The sequence below is a fragment of the Macaca fascicularis genome, chromosome 2, assembly GCF_037993035.2.
Source record: "Macaca fascicularis isolate 582-1 chromosome 2, T2T-MFA8v1.1".
NCBI classification, from domain to species: Eukaryota; Metazoa; Chordata; class Mammalia; order Primates; family Cercopithecidae; genus Macaca; species Macaca fascicularis.
In genome coordinates, this window is record NC_088376.1 from 2,818,848 (window position 1) to 2,843,847 (window position 25,000).

General features: G+C 48.5%; 1 long non-coding RNA gene across 1 annotated transcript in view; it reads right to left on the reverse strand.

Moving 5' to 3' along the window:
• Positions 1–2,903: 2,903 nt before the first annotated feature.
• LOC102128101 (uncharacterized) overlaps positions 2,904–25,000 on the reverse strand; it is a 50,380-nt gene continuing 28,283 nt past the window's right edge. The window contains exon 4 of the long non-coding RNA XR_012430544.1: positions 2,904–24,997. This is a non-coding gene — a long non-coding RNA (uncharacterized lncRNA). The remainder of the gene's footprint in view (positions 24,998–25,000) is intronic.

Below are 25,000 nucleotides of genomic sequence, written 5' to 3' on the forward strand. Positions count from 1 at the left end.
AAAAAAAAAAAAAAAAAAAAAAATTAGCCAGGTATAGTGGCAGGTGCCTGTAATTCCAGCAACTCAGGAGGCTGAGGCAGGAGAATCACTTGAACCTGGGAGGTGGAGGTTGCAGTGAGCTGAGATCACACCACAGCACTCCAGCCTGAGCAACAAGAGTAAGACTCTGTATTTAAAAAAAAAAAAAAAAGACTCAACAGAGTCTGAAGCAGCTCACTGTGGTCAGTTCACGTAAGTGTAAGCCCTGTGTGGAACCAGGGTGTAGTGTTACAGCTGGATCAAATGCAGAGTATGGGACCAGTCAGAGAGCTGGCACTGAATGTGGCTTTGTCAGCAGGTTGGCATGGAGCCCTCCTTGATGCTAACAGTCTCACTTTCTGTTTCCATTGTACTTTCATTTGCAAAGCTCTTCTCCCTCATCATCGTACTCCACTCTTCCCACGACCCTTAGGAGATGGGCAATTCAACTTTCCCCGCACAGGGAAAGAAAGTGAAGAATACAGAGGTGGGTAGCCTCTTCAAGGACACAGGGTGAATAGTGCCAGAGCCAGGACCCCAACCTAGATCTTCCAGATTAAAAAATCAGGAGCACTTTCTACTCTATTCAGCTTTTACAGGTGAGACACTGACCGGTTCCTGCCAGAATCCTACCTCCCATCCTTTATTTTCCTCTGAAAAGGAAAACCCAAAGCGGCAGGCGAGATCTTGTGTGTTATGCCTCAGGGGGTTGGACAGTCCTAGGATGACCTAGAACACTTACTTCCAGCATGAGGGCTCCTCATGTAGCTATCGCACCTCCCAGCCCTTCAGCTGCATACATTCAGGTCACCTGCTCCACACACAAGCCATGCTATGATCTGAACTGTATGTCTCCCCAAAATTCACAGGGGAAACCTAATGAGCAAGGTGATGGTGTTAGAAGGTGGGATCTTTGAGAGGTGAGTAGGTCATGAGGGGAGCCCTCATGGATGAGATGAGTCCCTTATAGAAGAGACCCCAGAGTGCTAGTTAGCCCCTTCGCCCATGTGAGGTTCCAGTGAGAAGGAAGTGGGTCCTCATCGGACACTGACTCTGCAGGCACCTAGATCTTGGACTTCCCAGCCTTTGAAACAATGAGAAATAAATATCTGTTGTTTACAAGTTACTCCGTTTAGTGCATTTTGTTACAGCAGCTCAAAGGGACTAAGACAAGGTGCAAATGCCCAACCACAGAATGAGTGTGACCGCAGCACAGGCTCGGGGTGGCACAGGGGAGCTGGGGAGGAAGGATTTGTTGTGTCTTGTTGCTGGTCATTGCTGATCTGCAGGAAGCACCTGCTCCGCACCGTGTGTCTTAGATACAGTCCTTCGATGAAATTTCATTAATATTGGCATGTGTTTTCAGTTGAGTATCTGGGAATTTCTAATGATAATTTTTTCTTCTTTTGAATAATTCTACTTCTTATTTCTATTTTATTGCATGAATCAGATCTTCCCAATATTAAATAATAGTAGTAATGGTAGAGATTTTTGTTCCTGATTTTAACGAGACTGTCTAATGTTTCAGCTTCTGAGGTCAGACAAGATTGGGCACCTTCAGGGTGGTATGACCATATGTCTAATATTTTCTTTTCTTTTTGTTTTTGTTTTTTGAGATGGAGTCTCACTCTGTCATCCAGGCTGGAGTGCAGTGGCATGATCTCGGCTCACTGCAAGTTCCGCCTCCCGGGTTCCAGTGATCCTCCTGCCTCAGCCTCCTGAGTAGCTGGGACTACAGGTACACGCCACCATGCCCAGCTAATTTTTTGTATTTTTAGTAGAGACGGGGTTTCACCGTGTTAGCCAGGATGGTCTTGATCTCCTGACCTCGTGGTCCACCTGCCTCGGCCTTCCAAAGTGCTGGGATTACAGGCATGAGCCACTGTGCCTGGCCATGTCTAATATTTTCTAACTAAGTATTATATTTGTTACTATCATGAGTTGCATTTGATTGTGGTAAGGAAAAATGTTTCTGTTCCCAGTTTAAACTTTCTTTAACACATCAGGAACGAACATTTTCTGATAAAGATTTAGCAGCTGCCAAATGCGTTGAGTCAGGGGCATGGATCAAGAAGGATTCCTGTTGGAGTGATGTAGTAGAGTGGTTGTTAGTGCAAACATGTAGATTTGGCAGCCTTTGTGTGAGAGACCTGGGGGAGGCACAGCTCTGCCGTTTATTACCGGAGAGACGTCGGGAATTCACTTCTCCTCTCTGAGCCATAATCACCTCATCTATAGAAGCAGGGCCTCTACTTCCTAGTTTTGTGAGGATAAAGTGAGGTTGTATATGTGAAGTACTGAGAGAGCCAGTCTCCAGGATGGTCCTCAACAGTCTCTGCCTCCTGTATTTACACCCTAATGGGATCTCCTCCTGTATGGTATTAGGATTGGTCTGTGTAACCAATAGAATCCAGCAACTGTGATGATACGTCACTTCCAAGGCTAGGTCATAAAATGGCATTGAGGCTTCCTGTTTGGTCACTCTCTTTTTTGGATCACTTGTTCGTGGGGATCATTTGGATCACGTGTTACGAACAGTCCTGTGGAGAGGTTCATGTGGTAAGGAACTGAGGCCTCCTGCCAACAGCCATATGTGAGCCATTTTGGAAGTGGATCCTCCACCCATCAGGTCTTCAGAAGACTGAAGCCTCAGATGACACTTTGACTGCAACCTCAGAGACCCTAAGCCAGAACCGCCTAGCTAAGTCACTCCTGACCTTCAGAAACTGTGTGACATAATACATGTGATATGGTCTGGCTGTGTCCCCACCTAAATCTCATCTTGAATTGTAACTCCTACAATTCCCACGTGTTGTGGGAGGAACTCCGTCGGAGGCAATTGAATTATGGGGACGAGATCTGGTGGTTTTTTTTAAAAATGGGAGTTTCCGTGTGCAAGCTCTCTTTTTGCCTGCTGACATCCACATAAGATGTCACTGGCTCCTCCTTGCCTTCTGCCATGATTGTGAGGCTTCCCCAGCCATGTGGAACTGTGAGTCCAATTAAACCTCTTTCTTTTGTAAATTGCCCAGTCTTGGATATGTCTTTCCTCAGCAGTGTGAAAACAGACTAATACAGTAAACTGATACCAAGAGTAGGGGGCTGCTGAAAAGATACCCAGAAATGTGGAAGTGACTTTGGAACTGGTTAACAGGCAGAGGTTGGAACAGTTTGGAGGGCTCGGAAGAGAGGAAAATGTGGGAAAGTTTGGAACTTCCTAGAGAGACTTGTTGAATGGCTTTGACAAAAATGCTGATGGTGATATGAACAGTAAGGTCCAGGCTGAGGTGGTCTCAGAAGGAGATGAGGAACTTGTTGGGAACTGGAGTAAATATGACTCTTGCTATGTTTTAACAAAGTGACTGGTGGCATTTTGCCCCTGCCCTAGAGATTTGTGGAAACTTGTACTTGAGAGAGATGATTAAGGGTATGTGGCAGAAGAAATTTCTAAGCAGCAGAGCATTCAAGATGTGACCTGGGTGCTGTTAAATGCATTCAGTTTTATAAGGGAAGCAGAGCATAAACGTTCAGAAAATATGCAGCCTGACAATGTGATAGAAAAGAAAAACTCATTTTCTGAGGAGAAATTCAAGCCAGCTGCAGAAAGTAATGAGGAGCTGAATATTAATCCCCAAGACAATGGGGAAAATGTCTCCAGGGCATGTCAGAGGTTTTCATGGCAGCCCTCCCATCAGAAGCCCAGAGGCCTACGAAGAAAAAATGGTTTCATAAGCCAGGCCCAGGGTCTCTGTGCTGTGTGCAGCCTAGGGACTGTGACTAAAAGGGGCCAAAGTACAGCTTGGGCCATGGCTTCAGAGGGTACAAGTCTCAAGTCTTGGCAGCTTCCACATGGTGTTGGGCCTGTGAGTGCACAGAAGTCAAGAATTGAGGTTTGGGAACCTCTGCCTGGATTTCAGAGGAGGTATGGAAACACCTGGATGCCCAGGCAGGAGTTTGCTTCAGGGGTGGGGCCCTCATGAAGAACCTCTGCTAGGGCAGTGTGGAAGGGAAATGTGGGGTCAGAGGTCCCACACAGAGTCTCTACTGGGCCACCACCTAGTGGACCTGTGAAAAGAGAGTCACCATCCTCCAGACCCCAAAATGGTAGATCCACCAACAGCTTGCAACATGCGCCTGGAAAAGCCACAGACACTCAACAACAGTCTGTGAAAGCAGCCAGGAGGGAGTCTGTACCCTGCAGAGCCACAGGGGCGGAGCTGCCCAAGACTATGGGAACCCACCTCTTGTATCAATGTGACCCAGATGCGAGACATGGAGTCAAGTGAGATCATTCTGGAGCTTTAAGATTTGACTGCCTTGCTGGATTTTGGACTTGCACGGGGCCTGTAGCCCCTTTGTTTTGGCCAATTTCTCCCATTTGGAATGGCTGTATTTACCCAATGCCTATACCCCCATTGTATCTAGGAAGTAACTAACTTGCTTTTAATTTTACAGACTCATAGGTGGAAGGGGCTTGCCTTGTCTCAGATGAGCTGTTGGACTCTGGACTTTTGAGTTAATGCTGAAATGAGTTAAGACTTTGGGGGACCACTGGGAAGGCATGATTTGTTTTGAAATGTTAGGATATGAGATTTGGGAGGGGCCAGGGAGGAATGATGTAGTTTGGCTGTGTCCCCACCCAAATCTCATCTTGAATTGTGACCCCCACAACTTCCACATGTTGTGGGGGAAACCCAGTGGGAGGTGACTGAATTATGGGGGCAGGTCTTTCCTGCACTGTTCGTGATAGTGAATGAGTCTCACAAGATCTGATGGTTTTAAAAAAACGGGAGTTTCCCTGTACAAGCTCTCTCTCTTTGCCTGCCACCATCCATGTAAGATGTGACTTGCTCCTCCTTGCCTTCCACCATGATTGTGAGGCTTCCCTAGCCACGTGGAACTGTAAGTCCAGTTAAACCTCTTTCTTTGGTAAATTGCCCAGTCTCAGGTATGTCTTTATCAGCAGCATGAAAATGAACTAATACAACATGTTTATTATTTTAAAGCTGCTAAGTTTGGGGGTATCTTGTTACACAGCAATAGACAACTAATACAAGTACCTAACATGTAATAAGTACTCAATCAAGGTTAACTATTTTATCTGTGTTAATATTAATGAATATCTAAATCACTAAAAAAATCCAATTGGCCCTAACATTAAAAACAAATGTAAAAGTTTACCAAAACCCTCCATTCATCAAAAGATCTTTTTTGCTATTCAGGTTTTAAATTTTAACTATGTCAGGGTTCATAGTAAGCACATAGAGCCTCAGTTATACAAAAAGAGGTACATGAAAATGGAATGTTGGCAAATTAGTTCATATTTTAATGAAAATAATTTTGCTGAGAAAGTCACTTTGTTTCTTCACCTATGAATTGAGGAGGTTGAAATAGATCTGCTCTTCCAATATGACAGCTACTAGCTGTACATGGCTATTTACATTTATACCTAAATGAATTAAATGTAAATAAAATGAAATATTCAGTTTCCTAGTTGTACTAGCCACATTTTAAGTGTTCAATAGCCAAATGGGGCTAGTAGTTGCAGTATTAGCATATATGGAGAACATTTTCATCATCACAGCAACTTCTATTGGATAGTGTTAGTCTCGATATCTAGTAAGAATTGAATATGTGGCTTGTGTAGAACATTAGGCACAGTTCCTAGAACATACTAAGTTCTCTTTCTTTGTGCTTCCTCGCAGTTCTGGGACAGGGGCAGCTGGGCCTTTGTCCTGATATAAACAGCTGAAAGACACAGAAACTAGTCTTAGGGCAAACTTTCCCACCCTCACTTGCTCACCATCATCTCAGATTTCTATGTTTCTATTACAATAGTCTTACCGAAGACTGAGTCTTATACCTCCAATAACCAGTTGTACAATCCTGACTGTTCGTCCAGATGACACCTCAAAAATGCACAAAATCAAACTCAAACTAATTGTCTGCTCCAGTTGGCACATCCTTTCAACATCTGTATTTCTTTATTTTTATTTTTATTTTGTTGTTGTTGTTGTTGTTGTTGTTGTTGTTGTTTGAGATGGAGTTTCCCTCTTGTTGCCCAGGCTGGAGTGCGGTGACACAATCGCAGCTCACTGCAACCTCCACCTCCTGGGTTCAAGCGATTCTCCTGCCTCAGCCTCCTAAGTAGCTGGGATTACAGGTGCCAACCCTATGCCCGGCTAATTTTTGTATTTTTGATAGAGATGGGGTTTCACCATGTTGGCCAGGCTGGTCTCGAACTTCTGGCCTCAAGTGATCCACCCGCCTTGGCCTCCCAAAGTGCTGGGATTATAGGGGTGAGCCTGTAACCGCGCCCAGCCTACATTTGTATTTCATCCATGGGACCACCACCCTCTCTTGGAGAACTTTTGACTCCTCTCTCCCTTCTCCACCTTGTGTCTCTACTGACCACTCACTCTGGGTCAAGTTCTCCTGATTTAGCCTTCAGACTACTTTTCATTCCTGTTCTCTCCACCTCCCCCGCCAGCACTTTACTGCACGACAGGGCCTCATCGTTACTGTTGCAGGAGAGGACTTACGGGTGTCCGGCTTTGTTAAAGATTTAGTGGAAAAGAAGGGATGGAGCTTGGAAAGGCCTGTTTTTGTTTTTGTTTTTTTTTCCAAGGACCAGTCTGGGAAAGATTGGCCTTGTAGAGAAGGAAATAGGGCATCTGCGAGGAAGCCAGACACAGCAGAGTGACTTCATGACCAGGAGCTCTTTTCTGAGAGCAAGTCATCTGAGCAGTTGCCAGGGAGAGCGAGACCCCCGGGGGTCTTCTCATCCTTCCCTGCTGCTCATCGTTCTCTCCTCTCACCCCTAGAAGTCAAACCCTCCTCTCCTAACATTTATTCATGCATTCACTCAGGTAACACTTCCTGAGCCTCCACCTGGCCTAGGGCCCTGGGCTGGACTCAGTCATAAGGACCCAGAGATAAGTAAGAGGTGTATCCTGCCCTCTCAGAGCAAATAATCATTTGGGAAAGGTAGGTGTGTTGTTGGGAGACCAGGGCACCCCAGAGAAGGAGGCCTCATTTTCTTCTACCTCTATCTTGCCCCGTCAAAGGGACACAGTGAACTCAGCAGGGACAGTGACTGCCACAGCAGGAACCTAAGGGAACAAAGGTACGGTCTGGGGGCTGAAATGCAGAAGGAAAATGCACAACCCGCGCAACTGTTCATAAAGACCCTGGAGCTGACGCATGCGACGCATTTACCCTGAGCTGCCTGGAGGAGCAGGATCAAAGTGGCGGGGGGCTCTGAGGAGGGAAGTCAGGAGCCAGTGCTTGAGGGGAATCAGATCCAAGTGACTCTCGCCAACCTGTGGTCAGAAAACCAGCCCAAGAGTCAGAAGCTGGGAACAGGAAGAAGGCAAAGAATGTGATAACATGGGCAATAGGGGAATGTTGAGCTGGGAGTATTGAGGGTGTTTCTTACGCGGTTTGACCTCGTGGTGCAGACAAATGAGTGAGGCAAGAAAGGAACAGCTTATTGTGGAGGGGCTATTTTTTTCTGTTTCTTCTTTTCTTACCTGCAAATCTACAGGGCAACAGGGGACAGAATCTGAATCAATAGCGGAAGTTACAGGGGTCTAATTGCAGCTACACAAAAAGAGGAGATTGCTAGAACCACCAGAGCTCTCTCACAACGAGGAGGCTATCGGGGCTCGTCAGCTCTGCCATTCATTTAAAGTGCGCAGACAGCAGCTGGGTAGCTCCCGTCAGGGATAGCATGTGGTGGGGCAGCAGGGGGGCTGCTGTCCATGGGCTCTGAGGGGCTTCCAACTCTTACATTGCATTGAAGTGGGTTTTTATTTGTTTGTTTGTTTGAGACACAGTCTTGCTCTGTCATCCAGGCAGGAGTGCAGTCACGAGATCAAGTCTCACTGCAGCCTCGACATCCCAGGCTCAAGTACTCCTCCCACCTCAGCCTGCCAAGTAGCTGGTACCATAGGCACGTGCTCCCATGCCAGGTCAATTTTTATTTTTTTATTTTTTGTAGAGACGGGGTCCCACTGTCTTGCCCAGGCTGATCTAGAACTCCGGGGCTCAAGCGATCCTCCTGCCTCAGCCTCCCAATGTGTTGGGATTACAGGCAGGAGCCACCATGCCCAGACACGTTAGAGTTTTGAGTGCTGTGTTGGACACAGTCTGACAGGATAGTCAGAGGTCTGTTCGACAGTTTGATGGCAGGGCCAGACTCAATAGCTGCTTAGAGTATGTGTGTGGATTCTTCTCAGTCTTTGATCTAGTTTAGCGAACATTTCCCTCTGCCCTTTCTCAGATCTCCAGCCTAACGGAGTATAAACAAGCTAGGGGTGAGGGTAGAGAGCCGGGTGGCTGAGAGTCGTCTCCGTGCTGGCACCTGGCCCAGGGCGTCAGGCTGGAAGTGTTTCCCATGTCCCATAGTAGGAAGTAGTCGGAGGGTAAGGCTGGAAAGCGTTATCTAGAGAAGCTGTTTGGTCGCATCTCTGTCAGGACCACGATCCCACAAAATGCCTTTGCGTGGACTAGAAAAAGCACCCTTCTCACTGCCATATGGACACAGCTCATTTTGACTCAATGAGAGGAGGAGGTCTGGATTTCGATACTTACTTGCCACTTCTTGTGCAGTAGATACAACTGTACTCAGTGGGCCTTGTCCACCATCCCCTGTCCTCTCCAATCTGTGTTCCTCTATGGGCTACAATCACAGGACTGGACTTAAAGGAGAGCTAGAGCAATGAATAAGAATGGATGGGAGGCTCCAGGAATTGTTCCATCTCAAAAATAAGCTATCTAGAAGACACAAAGCCCCACTAAGTCAGTGTCTAATATTAAGACTGCTATCTCCGCTTTTCTGGGCCTTCCCCAGAGCTGGAGAACATAGGGGAGGCTGAGGATAGAGGGATCCCTTCCAGGAACAAATTCCCAGATGCCTTCTTCCCTCACTAGTCCACTAAATGCACTTGCTCCTTTACTTATACCTAAATACTTATGTGTTAACTGCTTTGATTTATGTATAATATATAGCTTCAATATCTGTCCATAATTTTATTCTTTCTTAAATTCCAAGTTCCTACAAAGTGCAGACTCTGCAATACATGAGTAATCGTGCTCAGTAAAATGTCTGGCACCTTGCCATCTGGTGCTTTTAGATGCTAATGATGGTGAAGTTCAAATTCCTCATCCTGTCATTCCATACCTTCCATCATCCGGCCCCCTAACAGACTCCCCTTCCCACCCCCATCATTCAGTTTCAGCATCCTATATAACAGCCAAACTGGCCTGCGTTCCTTAGGCATCCCATCTCTGCTGTCTTAAGCTGTTTCTTTTATCTGCATATCCTTTCGCTTTTCTTCTACCCCTGAGTGTCTAAATCCAACCGATCTCTGAAGCGTCAACTCTAATGCTCTTCCCCGTGATATCCTTCCAGATTCCTTGTGCAGGAATGACCTTGTGTCTTTGCTCTCCCACGATTCTTCATTTCAACTTTTTTTTTTTTTTTTTTTTTTGAGACAAAGTCCTGCTCTATCGCCCAAGCTGGAGTGCAGTGGTGTGATCTCAACTCACTGCAACCTCTACCTCATGGGTTCAAGCAATTCTCTTGCCTCAGCCTCTCCAGTAGCTGGGATTACAGGCACCCGCCACCACGCCTGGCTAATTTTTGGATTTTTATAGAGATGGGGTTTCTCCATGTCGGCTAAGCTGGTCTCAAACTCCTGACCTCAAGTGATCCACCCGCCTTGGCCTCCCAAATTGCTGGGATTACAGGTGTGAGCCACCGTGCCTGGCCATTTCAACTTTTTATGAATAGAATTACATTTTCCCTTGAATCATTGCTCTATGAGCAAGTGATTGCTTCTCATGGTAATCTGGGACTCTGAGAGAAGAGGTTGTGTCCCACCCATCTTTCTCTCTGTAGAGTTCACCCCAGGGCTGGGCACCTGGTATTTAGTTCTGTGTCCTGGACCAGTCCCACCCCTGCTCGTCAGTTAAGTGAGGAGTTGCATGACAGAATCTTTAAGGTGCAGGGCGGCTCTGAGACCTCTGGTCTGTAGCTCGCTAAATGCTCACTGAATGAACACAAGGTTGGAAAGGGGGCAGCCCTCGTCAGAGGCGGGAGCACTGGAGGACTTGTTATTTATAGAAGCCTGAAATTCTTGGATTGCCAAGAAATTGGAAATTCAAACTTAGTCCTGTGTACCAGATTTTTCTCTTCTCGTGAATGGGAATGGCATTAAGTGACTCAGAGTAGTTGGCACAAAGACACAATCTCTGTTCTTCAAAGTTGGCACTAAGAGCTCCTCCTGCGGTTTCCCCGCCTCCCCTCGAGCAGCAAAGGCGTGGTCCACAATGCCCGCCCTGTGGAGTCTAGGGATGTCCAGCTTGCTGACATCCAGGCCCCCTCAGTGGCGAGGTTTGGACTGCATACGTGGTGCAGGCCCCTCATCAACAGAGCTGCCGGGACAGCACTGGAGACCCTAAACCAATACCTATTTTTGGCAATAATCATCAAGCATTTGTAAAAGCCCGAGTATGCTGGCAAATCTTTGAAAATTAGTCCCTTATTGTCTCCTCAGGTTCCTGGCGGTGACTCAGCACGGTACAGTAGCTGTGATTCAGAGCGCGGGCACCCAGGGCCTACGGATGAGCCTTGGCAACTGCTTAGTTCTCACTCCTTGAACCCAGAGGGCCACAGCCACCGAGACGAGGCGTCCACACCCCATTCCCTCAGTCTTCCAGAACGCCACTGTGACCACACAGCTGCGGGCTGCTCTGCCTTGTAGACACGGTCAACCATCAAGACCAAGGCATTTGGCGGGACAGTTCCAGAGCTGGGATCGGGGCATGGAGGGGGCCACGCTGGGACTCTGCTGGCCCAGTGTGGGGCAGATGCTGTCTTAAGGGCTGGCAGAACGGGGAGAAGGGGTCCAGAGGGGAGAGGAGACCAGGAATGCCCCAGCTGACAGAGGCCCAGCTGGGCTGCTGACTCACTGTGGCTCTTAATCTCCTGTGGAGGGCAGGCCCAGCTCCTGGGAGCCTGGAGGGCTTAGCGATGTTTGCGCAGCTACAGAAGTAGGGCCTGTGGGCTGGCATGAAGCCCTGCTGAGCCACAGACCAGAGGGTAGGACAGTGGGGCAGGACAGGAGAGAGGAGTGAGATGCAGGATGAGTTTCCTGGAGAGGGAGAAGTGAGCCGCACCAACCTGCAAAGGGAGTGTTTGCAGAGAGACTGACAGAGAGACAGAGCCTGGGTGGGGGTGGGGTGGGGGCAGGGGGAGAGTCAGGTAAATCAATATGCATGAGGCCAGTCCAGACTGTGCACCCAGGTCTAGAAAGAGATGGGTTATGCATTTTTCAGTTTTTCATAACTGGGCCAAAGACTTCAATTTTCTCAATAAAATATATGAGGACCTGCTCAAGAGCCTAGTAAGTTGAATCCACAAACAGAAACTCCAGATCCACTTCCGAACCCTCGTCTCTCACTTTCTATCTCCTTCACTCCACCGCCTGCCCTCTGAGGGCCCCTGGTCTCACTTCGTTCTCTCCTCTGACTCACTATACAGATATGAGATGGGATTAAAAACGTCTGCCTTCTACCTTCCGCTCCAAATGCTGACAGAGTGATGGGTAGAGACCCAGAACGCAGTCCGTGTGTTCCAAGGCTGTGTGTCAAATGCTGAGCTTTGGCACGAAACATGTAGAGTGGAGATGATGTTGGAAAGTCTCAGGAGGGTTTCTCTCTCCGATAAACCTTGTTGCTCTGGGGCTTCCCATGCAGGGGGTTTCAGTGCTTCAGGGGAGGAGCTCAATCTGCCATTGCTGAGGTTTCACTGTCAGATTACATTTTTGTGAGTCCCAAACCTGACAATAGGCTCAAAAGCCAAGTGCTAAGGAGAGGGGATTTTCTAGAAGCCTGGAGGATTAGATCACAGAGTTTTGCGTATGGGAGATCCCTGCCAGGCAGGAAGAGGGGAGGGGGAGGGGGAGCCAGCTCTTTTATTTCCAAGGATGGTGGGAAAGGGGGAGGTGGGCAGTCAGATAAGCACGGGTCTTCCTGGGTTCCAGTCTGGGAGGAGATGTGTTCAATGTGCTGAGGGGAGCACTTTGACCTCGGGTATTTGGGGTATTATTTGCAAAGGGTGTTTGGTCTATTTGCCAAGGTATTTGGGGGTATCTGTGGCCACGTCAAAGAGAATGCAGCATATACTTGGGGGGGGTCTCTACATGCTCTAGAGGCTGGTAAGGAACTTAGCTGAAAGCCCGGCTGGCATCTTGGGAGTTGGGAGAGAGGTTTGTGCCTGGTACTGTAGCCAAGAGCAGACGGCCTGAGTGCGTCTCTCCGGAAGTTCAGCCAGACCTCAGGACTGGTGGGACCCAGAGAAAATCCTGAAGGAGACAAGTCAGAGACAACTGAGTCCGGGCCAGAGGGCAGCAGAACATCTATTACCTGTGGCCCAGAGCGAGCCCTCGGGCCAGCAGCTGGTAACCCCGGCTGCACAGGTGACTCCCCGGAGGATGAGTCCCAGATGCCCAGGCTCCACGCCCAAAGGTTTGGATGGAATTGGCCTGGCACTGGTATCTTTTTAAAAAGCTGTCCAGGGCTTACACACCAGTGAAGTGAACTACTTCCTTCAGGAATAGAAATATCCTCCACACGGGCCAGGCGCGGTAATCCCAGCACTTTGGGAGGCCGAGGCGGGCGGATCACGAGGTCAGGAGATGGAGACCATCCTGGCTAACATGGTGAAACCCCGTCTCTAGTAAAAATACAAAAAATTAGCCGGGCGTGGTGGCCACGCCTGTAGTCCCAGCTACTGGGGAGGCCGAGGCAGGAGAATGGCGGGAATCCGGGAGGCGGAGCTTGCAGTGAGCCGAGATCACACCACTCACTCCAGCCTGGGCGAGAAAGCGAGACTCCATCTCAAAAAAAAAAAAAAAGAAAAAGAAATATCCTCCACACCAGGGCGAAGATGAAGGTGAGGGAAGTGAGGCACCTAGGATGCAAAATTTACAGATGCACTTACTGTCAAGGTCATGTAAGCGTTGTGGTCGTGGGACCTTGAGATCACCTCCTTGCCTTTGAGTTTCAGGTGCCTCACTGCCTCATCCAGCCTTGGCCTGCTCCACTCTCCGCTCCAGGTGGGTCCCTTCCCTGGGCCCAATTTTTCTTTTCTTTCTTTTTTCTTTTTTTTCTTTTTCTTTCTTTTCCTTCCCTTCCCTTCCCTTCCCTTTCCTTCCTTTCCCCTTCCCTCCCCTATCTCCCTTCCCTCCCCCTTCCCTTCCCCTCCCCCTTCCCCATCCACCCTTCCCTTCCTTTTTCTTTCTTTCTGACAGGGTCTCACTCTGTCGCACATGCTGAAGTGCAGTGGCATGATCCCAGCTCACTGCAGCCTTGACCTCCTGGGCTCAAGTGATCTTCCCATCCACCTCAGCCTCTGGGTATTTGGCATCACAGGCACGCACCAATGTGCCCAGCTAGTTTTTTATTTTTTGCAGAGATGGGGTTTCACCATGTTGCTCAGGCTGGTCTCAAACTCCTGGGCTCAAGGCATCTGCCCGCCTTGGCCTCCCAAAGTGCTAGTATTAAAGGTATGAGCCACCGTGCCTGGCCCCTGGGCCCAATTTTTAGAGGTAACCCCAGCTACGAGTCCCTCGACTTTGGAAGGCACCTGAAGAGTATAGATGAAAGTGTCGTGGGGCCAAGGGACCAATTGGGGAATTAGTTTGGGAAAAGAGTTGGCAGAAAACCAAAAAATGAACAGATTAAATTACTACCTTAGATGCCTTGCTGGTTTCTGGGATGAGAATGACATGGCATGACTATTAGCTGCCAGATGCAGCTTCATCATTTCTACCAGGTCTCCAAAGCCACGACATTTTGGTTTACTGACTGTAGGGGAGGGTGGACTAGGTCCAGGGTTCTTTAGAAAGGAATTCAAGTTACACAAACCAATGTGTGTTCATGATCTGTTATAGCCTCAAAGAAAGGGCGTGTGTGCCTGCCGCCAAACAGCGTATGGGTGAGACTCAGGGGGACCTTGTGTGGCTCCTGGTTACTCATCGTCTGTCCGTCCAGAAATCTGTCCCAGCCGTGGTGAATCAGAATTGTCACCATGGAAGGCAGATCTTTGAGAAGCATTTGGAACCGCTCAGTTTGTTAGTGTGAGCTCAGGGCTCCAGTGAATGGTCCAGTACTGTGCAAAAGCTCAGGGCTTGACACGCTAGAACAAATGTGTCCTTTGTAAATAAGAAGTGACCTTTGTTTCCCTCTGCCCCAGCGTCCCCCTACCCCTGCTTCATCCTGGCCTCAGCACTGACCCTGGATCCCCCAGACGGAAGCCTGACCTGGCCTTGCCAATGGAATTGGACACCCCAAGCCATGAGAGAGCTGGGATGGGGGCATCACTCTGTGTTCAAATACAAAGTCCTTCTTATTGGGATCAGAGCAAGGGGCCTGGCCTTTAGGAGCAGAACTGTGTACTAAACTGCCGGAGCACCTTTTAAAGCCCGGTTCTGGCCAGGCACAGTGGCTCACACCTGGAATCCCAGCACCCTGGGAGGCTGAGGTCGGGAGTTCGAGACCAGCCTGACCAACATGGAGAAACCCCTTCTCTACTAAAAATACAAAAAATCAGCCGGGCATGGTGGTGCATGCCTGTAATCCCAGCTACTCAGGAGGCTGATGTAGGAGAATCGCTTGAACCTGGGAGGTGGAGGTTGCAGTGAGCTGAGATCGCGCCGTTGCACTCCAGCCTGGGCAACAAGAGCAAAACTCTGTCTCAAGAAAAGCCTGGTTCTGTTTCTATCACCCCTTTCTCAGCTTTGGCAGTGGTAGAAAAGTTATCGGAGCCAGCAGAGGAAGGGTAGGTAGACAAGGGACTAGCATCTGGTCACGCCACCGACTACCAGCTGCTGCTTAGGGTCCTGTCGGCAGCTTCTGGCCCAGGTCACAAACCTTGAAATCCTGAACCAATTTCCTTTAGAATAATCAATCATTTGAGGGTCTGGCTTCCTGCAGAGCTGATGGCTTAGTCAGGTCTACTGTAGAGGGGATCCGCCTACTCTCCGGGCTCTGGAGGTGGTGAACACGTGAGCAGCTGTGGAAGCTCGCTAATGAACGAGGTCACTTCTCTAATGAACGAGGCCACTCAAGCTCGAGGAGCTCTTTCTCTCTCTGCGGTAATTTCTGCTGAGAGAAGCAGCATCAATGACCCATAAAACTCAAGAGCTTTTTCCCTTACCCATTTGCTGGGATCTATTAACCTCATACCATAGCTGGCAGCTAACCCATCGCAAGACACCTGGTCTTTATTTAATTAATGTGCAAAGCCAAAGAACATCAGGCAGGTAAAAATCTGCAATTAACAATTGTCTCTCAAGATGTTCTTTGTTGGGTCCCCACTCCTCCCCCTTTCAGGCAGAGGGAGGGATGAGAAGGAACCAAAGGCAAATACGATTTAATTCCATCTTGAGCAATTGCTCCAGAAAGGCCTCTAAAAGAATTGCTGGCTGTTTCACTCAGCAATTTGAACTTGCATTTAGGAACATCATCAAACTGTAAGTGCTTTGATCTTTTTTATGCTTCTGTACATAAGGAAAACCAAGTACACCCAATTCCTATGCTGTGTTGTCATAAGAATTAGAGACTCTTGGCACACAGCCGTCAGGAAGAGGTTTGAGGGGCCGGCTTTCATGAAGGAGGAAACAGCCGAACGCCTCCGAGTGAGCATCAACAGAGGAGCCAGGAGGCTGCAGCTCTGGACTGTTCCCAGTGGCTCCCAAGATGACACTGGGCTCAGGACATGCCCCCTCCTGGCCTTCATTTTCTAGTCTGTAAAAGAAGGGAGTGGAGCCAGATGGTTTCCATATTTTGAAGTCCTCCTCCCCAAACCCCTCAGCTCTGCCATTCTTTGCTTCTAGGAAACACATTTCTTTCTCATACCGCAAACCCGGAGGTGAGGGAGGTCAGGCAGGGGCAAAGGTAACTAGGCAGAGAAACTTGCTCTGCAGGCTCGATTACCAACACGTTTAAGGAAAAGGTAAACAACTGTGGATTCTGAGATTTCTTTGAACAGTGTGGTACACCTTGGATAGAGTGTAGAACCTGTGGCCACAGAGGAGAGCAAAATTAACTGGCCTGGGTCAGGGATGTTTGGGGCACCCGTGAGCTCAGCCTTAACCAGCATCACATGCTCCTCAGTAGCACAAGAAAACCACCAGGGTTTAGGCGATCAAAAGCAATGCCATTGCTTTCCACGCTATTGCATGCTCTTCTTCGGGGGTAGGAGAGCAGAACTGGGGCAACAGGGGCAGTAACCTGCTCATTCGTGAATGCTCATGCATTCACTCAGCAGGTGCTAACCACCTACATACACGGGCCCTAGGGAGGCATAGGAACTGGATGAAGCATGCGCAGAGGCTGCCAGTGGGTCTCTGAGCTTCGCTTCTTTGACACTTTCAGGTTATGTATTAGATCTGTAACAAGAGGCTGGGCACAGTGGTTCACGCCTGTAATCCCAGCACTTGAAGAGGCTGAGGCAGGAGGATCGCTTTAGCCCAGGAGTTTGAGACCAGCCTGGGCAACATGACGAAATCCCATCTGTAAAAAAAAAAAAAAAAAAAAAAATCTTTAAAAAATTAGCTAAGTGTGGTGGCACGTGCCTGTAGCCCCAGCTACTCAGGAGGCTGAGGTGGGAGGATCACCTGAGCGTGGGGTTGAGTGGGTGTCGAGGCTGTAGTGAGCTGTGATTGCACCATTGCACTCCAGCCTGGGTGACAGAGTGAAACCCTCGGTCAAAAAAAAAAAAAAAAAGTCTAACAAGAGAAAGCCATTCACAAGGAAATGTATCTTTTCTCTAGCTCTTAATGAATAATGAGCCTGAATGGCCACAGGTCCTCAGGTCCTTAACTGAGTACGCCTATCTCTGTCAGTAGAGTTCCTATTTGTCCTTCAGAGTCCGTCTAGTTCCCCTGGAAAGCCTGTCCTCGTATTTCTAGGCAGACGTGATCTCTCTGTCTTCTGGTCATCAGTAGCATTTGGTAGTCCCACTCAACTGGCTGATGCTCAACTAGCACAATTTTTTCTTGTGCCTGTGTTTTTTTCTCCTTTAGACTGGTAGCTCCTCAAGGGCAGGGACTATTGAGTCACAAGAAGAATGAGACCACGCTGAAGTGGTCCGTATCCTGGCTGTGAGTCTGTGTTAGTCTCTAAGTTTTACCATGAAGGGAAACTGGGTAAAGAATACAAAGGATCCCTGTGGATTACTTCTTACAACTGCAGATGCATCTACAATTATCTCAGAAAGTTTCATTAGAAAAAGATGCATGGAATTATAAAACCTCAAAGTTGAAAGAAACTCAAGAGGTCACTTAGCCCTGTCATTATCCAACATGTGCATTTCTGTGACTGCATCTCACCTACAGATTCACCCAGGCTCTTTTCCAAATTCTAGTAAGGGAGAATTCACCATCTTGTGAGAAAGAGCATTACATTTTAAGACAATTCCATTTTGAGACAAAATTGGCCAGGCTATGACTTCCTCCTTGGGCCCACAGGAATGCATTGCTCTCTTATCCCCATGACAACCCTTTGGGTATGTGAAGGTGGTCCTTACGGCCTTCTGAGTCTCCTCCAGGCTGTAGGGTTTCAGTTCTCTGACTTTACCTCCACAATTTTGAGTTCTTGTATCATCCTGGAGTCTTTTCATCTGCATGCACTTCTTTTTTTTTTTTTTTTTTCAGACAGAGTCTCACTCAGTCGCCCAGGCTGGAATGCAGTGGCATGATCTCGTCTCACTGCAGCTTCCGCCTCCTGGGTTCAACCAATTGTCCTGCCTCATTCTCCCGAGTAGCTGGGATTACAGGCACCCACCATGATGCCTGTATTTTTGGATTTTTAGTAGAGATGAGGTTTCACTATGTTGGCCAGGCTGATCTTGAACTCTTGACCTCAAGTGATCCACCTGCCTCGGCCTCCCAAAGTGCTGAGATTACAGGCATGAGCTACCACACCCAGCCTATCTTCGTGTTCTTCATATGTTACAGAATCCTGTTTCAGACCATAGTGACGTATGAACTTGCTAATGGAGTCCTTAACTATACTCAAGCCAGGAGCATCAGTAGCGTTCTGGCCAGTAAAACGCTACTGGTTTGAATACAGTTAAGAACTCCATTAGCAAGTTCATACTTACTCTATACCATTGACTTATAGTAAATGTGAAGTCCACAAAAACCTTTCAATCTTTTTTTTACACTAGCCGCACTCAAGCTCTGCTTCCCTTATGTTGGTGATTGTTTCATTTTATTTTGTTGACTCAAATGTGGGACTTTATATTTCTCTATACCTGGTTGCAGTGCTACAGATTCATCAGTTGAAAACATGAGGGAGGTGAGTCTGTGTATGTGCTGCGTGGGCTGGACTGCACCCATAGCCGTGTGCCCAGAGACGTATGAGTACTTCCAGCGCTGGCAACCCTAGGGTATTGCTCACTGTTGTTGAATAGCAGAATCAGTTTATTTTTATAACAACTATTGACTGTGGAACGGCTTAGCAGAATCTCCTGGGTTTCACAACTCTTCCGGCTCTATTACATATGCATAACGATGCCAGCCTGGCTCCCATCCTCTCTCCCCGTCCCCATAGAGATGCCTACGGGGAACGAGAGCATCGGGTTAAGGCTCCGTGTTAAGCATCTGGGCTCAGGGAGAAAGGGAGGATGTGTCTGTGGGACCTTAGAGGGCACAGCTGTCTCACCCACAAATACATGAGAGGAGAAGGCAAGGATTTTGGCCTTTTCAGCGCACAGTGGGAAACATCACCAGCTTATGTAAAACCTGTGAGATTCAACTCTTTCTGGGGAGGCATAAACTCAGTCTGGAGCCCCAAGCTTCATCTTACCCTGTGTTCTTTTCCGTTGCTTATCTCGGCATCAAAGCATTGTTTTACTGGCCCATGAGAGAGCGGGGGAAGTATATCCCCATCTCTTCCCTCATTTAAATACCTGCAAATGCATTTGAACCCGGGCCTGAAGTAGCGGCGGGATTCTGACAATAGATAAGAGGAAGGGCACACCAAGAAGACAGGTCAGTTGTGTGACGATTGTGGCAGGAATGGAATCCAGGATAATAGGAGCCTGGGAGGCCAAGGCTGCAGTGAGCCAAGATTGCACCACTGCACTCCAAGCAGGGCAACAGAGCAAGACCCTGTCTCAAAACAAGAAACCCCCAAATGCACACCTACATGATGCCTTCCTGAGTTCTTCCGACGACAGTAATCTCTGTCTCCTCTGTATTTCTCTCTTCTGTCTGGGCAGAGCCATCATTTGCAAGCTCCACCATCCTGACTGCGTTCACAGAGGAGTGTCACACTTGGTATTGGAACTTGCCTCATGTGGGCCCTATTTTGTCCCACTTCCAGCTAGTCTATGTCTGTGGCCTACCCAACATCCATTCTTCCCTTTTTCCACAGCAGTAGATATTTTAGCAGACCACAAGGTCACTCAAAGAAAATAGGAATCCCAGCCTTCCCAGCTAGGTATGGCCATGTGACCAAGTTCTGGCCAGCAGGATGTGAGGAGAAACGTGCCCGCAAGGGGAAGGGGCCTGTCCAACCAGGCTCCCTTCTGCCTGTCCACGGGTGGAATGTGGATGTGGTGGTGAGCTATGCTGAACAAGGCACGTGAGGGCGACCATCTAGACATGTCGGAACAAGAAGAGAAAAGACGTTTGAGCCTCCAATGACTTCACTGAGCAGGGTCATTTTATCAGACTTCACTTAAGAAACACATGTCTTTTTTTTTTTGAGATGGAGTCTTGCTCTGTCGCCCAGGCTGGAGTGCAGAGGCATGATCTCGGCTCACTGCAACCTCCACCTCCCGGGTTTAAGCGATTCTCCTGCCTCAGCCTCCCAAGTAGCTGGGACTACAGGCGTGTGCCATCACTCCCGGCTAATTTTTGTATTTTTAGTAGAGATGGGGCTTCACCACATTGGTCAGGCTGGTCTCAAACTCCTGAACTTGTGATCTGCCCGCCTTGGCCTCCCAAAGTACTGGGATTACAGGTGTGAGCCACTGCACCGGCCCATGTCTATCTTTTTGAAACCACAGTTACTCTGGGTGTCTGTGCCACGTAGCTGGGCCTGTATCCTAACGAATACAGTGTCCCACCCCACTTTACGCTTGGCCTCCATGGGCTTCCCTCTCTCCGCGCCTCTCTACCCTCCGGCCCACTGCCTTAGCTCCTAGCTTCTTGGCTTGTCCCTCCTGCCTTGGCCTGACCTGACCTTCTGAGAGGCCTCTCTGGCACTGCCCCGACAGGCAGGCATGGCAGGGGGAGAGTACTGGGGCTCAGGCTGGCATTTCCAGATTCTGTTTGCTTTTGGCTCCACGCTTGCTCCTTGGGTATTAGACACCAAGCACTTCGCGTCTCCTGAGCCCTCATCCCGTCAGCTTGGTCTCCCGGTAGCTTACTCATAGCAGGCCCTTAATCAGGTGTATAGATCCCCATCCCGGGATTCCTAGAGCTCCACGATGAGCCCTGAATGGTGCCAAATGCTGTGGGCTCATTACTAGCTTTTCCCAGTTATTGAAGCCTATCCAGCTGGAAAACGCAATTGGATCAATACATCAGCTTGCCAAATGCTTCCCAACTGGGGCTCTTCCAAGAAGTTTTTCTCTCCAGTGAAATGGGGAGCGTCATGGCATCCAGTCCTACTCAGTCCCAGGCACCTCAGCTTCCCTGCGATGCGCTATGCCCGCCTACGACCTCGAAGTGTTAAGTAACACACCCAGAGCAGGTTAAGTCTTAATCACTGATCCGAGAAGAAAGACTTGGTTAGTACTGTAATTCCGGTAACACTTAAAAATAACTTCTCCTGGGGAGCTGAGTGGGAAAATTGACTGGGAAAGACAATGGAGCCCCTTAATTAAGCAGCTGATGAGAGGACAGGTACACCCGCTGTGCTAGACTTTCTAGGGCGAGGAGAGCTGGAAGCCTTGCTCCTGTGTACCGGAGGGCATGGTTTCACCTGTGGCATCAGATCTGGGGAAAGGAGACATGTTTGGGTGGGACTTTACCACCCCCTCTTCCGGTGACTAGTGTGGAGAAGATGCAATAGAGACTCAGAAGTCATTGGATACAGGCCAGGCGCAGTGGCTCACGCCTGTAATCCCAGCACTTTGGGAGGCCAAGGCAGGTGGATCACCTGAGGTCAGGAGTTCGAGACCAGCCTGGCCAACATGGGGAAATCCTGTCTGTACTAAAAACACAAAAATTGCCTAGGCGTGGTGGCACATGCCTTTAATCCCAGCTATTCAGGAGGCTGAGGCAGGAGAATTGCTTCAACCTGGGAGGTGGAGGTTGCCGTGAGCTGAGATCACACCACTGCACTCCAGCCTGGGCGACAGAGTGAGACTCCATCTCAAAAAAAAAAAAAAAAAAGGAAGTCATTGGATGTAGAGGACAGAGCATCAACTCAGAAGTGAGAAAACCATGTCCCAAGTAGCAGCTCTGCACTTCCTGCTTCCTGAGTGGCCATAAGCAAGTCCCTGAAGCTTCCTGGCTCGTTCTCCTCATCGTCCTAGTGGGAGGAGGGGATGACGTGTTCTCCGAGCCCTTTGCAGCTGCAACATTCTGGGAGGCTGGTGCTTTTCCATGGTCATCTGCTTCATGGTTTCCTTCAGTAGCTCTCTGCCTTTACCCCAGCCTTGCTATCCACACTTTCCGATGACTCCTCACTCCTCCCAGCCGTCTGCTCCTCCTGTCGTTGAATTAGACATTCAAGCACACTCAGAGTTTGCCATAAACACAGAATCCCATGAACAGCAAACAGAGAGGGCCTGGAGGCAGAGGCAGCACGGAGCCAGGTCGCTGTGAGCCAGGCTCTGTTGCTGCCTCTCAGGCTTGTTATTTACTGGCACCTGCTCTGAGCCCAGCCCTGTGCCAGGGTGTAGGGAAGTCAGGGAAAGGTGGCTCGGGTTCCTCCGTTCATTTCAGTAATTTCTTTGTTTTCGTTCTGTTTTTCCAGCCAGTTCCAAAGTCTTACCACACATCCTCACCACCTCATTCACTCATCCACATGGTCCTTCTCTCTTTTTTTCTTGAGATGGAGTTCTGCTCTGTCACCCAGGCTGGAGTGTAGTGGCATGATCTCAGCTCACAGCAACCTCTGCCTCCCGGGTTCAAGCAATTCTCCTGCCTCAGCCTCCTGAGTAGCTGGGATTACAGGCGCCCGCCACCACGCCCAGCTAATTTTTGTATTTTTAGTAGAGACGGGGTTTCCCCATGTTGGCCAGGCTGGTCTGGAACTCCTGACCTCGTGATCCGCCCTCCTCGGCCTCCCAAAGGGCTGGGATTACAGGCGTGAGCCACTGCGCCCGGTCCGTGGTCCTTCTTTAGTTCCTCTTTTTCCCACCTGACTGAATCATCGTAAGCTCTCCAGTAATGGCTTATAAGCCAGTAATAATAATGAGTGGCTCCCAAAGGAAAGAGTATCAAAATCGTCACTCTCTGGATGCCACCTGCCGGCTCCGAGCACACTTACTCAGATTCTGTGTGCCACGGCAACAGCTTGGCTTTAGTTCATTAAATTCCTGTTTGCCCCTGTGGCAGATGGCAAAAATAGCCACAATAGTTTCAGCTAATCTCATCAATAGGGGAGCCTATTTCCCCACTGCCTTTTTTTAAATTGTGATAAGATATACATACCATAACATTTACCATCTCAACCATTTTAGCATGTACCGTTTCGTGGTATTTAGTATGTTCACATTGTTGTGCTATAGTCACCACCATCCGTCTCCAGAACTTTCTCATCTTGTGAAACTGAAAGTCTGCACACATTAAACAGCCTCTCCACGTCCCCCTCCCCTCTGCCCCTGGCAACCACTATTCTAATTCCTGTCTCCAGAAATTTAACTACTCTTTATATGAGGTACCTTATATAAATGGAAAAATACAATATTTGTCCTTTGGTGTCTGGCCTATTTCACTTAGCGTAGTATCTTCAAGGTCCATCTATGTTGTAACATGTATTAGAATTTCTTTCCTTTTAAGGTTGAATAATATTCTGCTGTTTGTATACACCATCTTTTGTTTAACCATTTATCTGTCGATGGACACGTCGATTGTGTCCACCTTTTGGTGATAGTGAATAATGCTACTGGGAATGTGTATGTCAAATACCTGGGTCCCTGCCTTCAGTCCCTGGGGTACACATCCAGAACTCGAATTGCTGGATCATATGGTAATTCTGTGTTGAATCTTTCGAGGATTCACCATACCATTTTCCACAGTGGCTGCACCATGTCACATTTCCCACCAATAAGCATTCCAAGTTTTCCACATCCCTGCCTATACTTATTTTCTGTTTGTTGTTGTTTATTTTTTATTTTAGTTTTATTTTTTTCTGAGACAGAGTTCTCGCTCTGCCGCCCAGGCTGGAGTGCAGTGGCATGATCTCACTGCAACCTCCACCTCCTGGGTTCAAGCATTCTCCTACTTCAGCCTCCTGAGTAGCTGGGATTACAGGTGCCCGCCACCATGCCTGGCTAATTTTATATTTTTAGTAGAGACGGGGTTTCACCATGTTGGCCAGGCTGGTCTCGAGCTCCTGACCTCATGATCCGCCTGCCTCGGCCTCCCCAAGTGCTGGGATTACAGGCATGAGCCACTGCGCCCGGCCTGTTGTTGTTTATAATAGCTATCCTAGTGAGTGAGATTTTGATTTGCATTTCCCTAACAATTAGTGATGTTGAGACTTTCATGTGCTAGTGGCCATTTATATACCTTCTTGGGAGTTTTATAAGTTCCCCACTCCTTGGGGAATCTGAGCCACTAGAGTGACCAACCATCCTGGTTTGTCCAGAGCTTTATCGGTTTTTGTATTGAAACTCTTGCATCTTGGGAAACCCCTCAGTTCTGGGAAAACCGGGATAGTTGATCACCCAGTTGGCCTGTGCCTTCCTTGATCAACAGAGTGCATTAGAAGTGACAGTGTACAGGTTCCCAACCTAGGCCTCAAGGGGCCTTGAAGCTTCCTCCCTTGCTGCTCTTGGGAATCTGCTGCTGCCTGAAGAAACCTGTGCTAGCCTCTGCTGGCTGTTGAGAGACATGTGACCGGCCAGCCCATAACTCTTGCTAACAGCCTGCTAGCGGCCAGACGTGAATGGGGCCATCCTCAATCATTCAGCTGCCAACCGACCTGCCAGCTGACCGCAGGTGCACGAGAGCCCAGCAGAACTCAGCCAAGCTGGCCCAGACCAGAAGACCTGCCCAGCCAGCCCACAGAACTGAGATCTAAATAAATGACTGTTGTTGTAAGTCACTATGTTTTGGAATGATGTGTTACTCATACAGGTCCACATAAAAGATGCTGTGGTCATTGTCCCCATAAGATCTTTGCTATAGACAGGATACCCCTGCCCCACCATAGTCCTATTCAATCATTCTTCATGAGAAAATCTTTACCTACTTTTTTATAATAGCCTGGCCACTGAAGCAGCCAAGAGACCATTCACTATCTCTGCCAAAAGCAGACAAAATCATTCCTCTCTTCCAAGCTCTTTGTCCTTCCCTCATCATCCACTTTTTACTGAACAAAGAGAGATGAGCTCATTAGAATGAGGGGCTGAAATGGCAGTAAGAGCCCATTCTGTGTACCATCGCCAGCCACTCTTTCTGACAGGTTCTATTTTTCTCTTGCCTCTCTTTTTCTTCTTGATTACAAGACACCTGGGAGAATTTCTGACTTGCTTGAAATGTTCTTTTCACAGTTGGCCGAAGCTTCTGTGACGATTCTTCTGTTCGGCCTGCATGGTCCCCTGCACAGTTGTGACGGAGATGAACTGTTTTGACACAGGAGCCTGATCGCTGTAGCCTCTGTGTCTGATTCGGAGCTCTTCAGAGTCTCGCTCGGGAAGCTTGAAGTCAAGCAAGAGTCTCAGCAGTCCTCTTCCAAACGAGATCTGCTTTCTACTGGAAAGTTCCAGCTCTTAACCCTT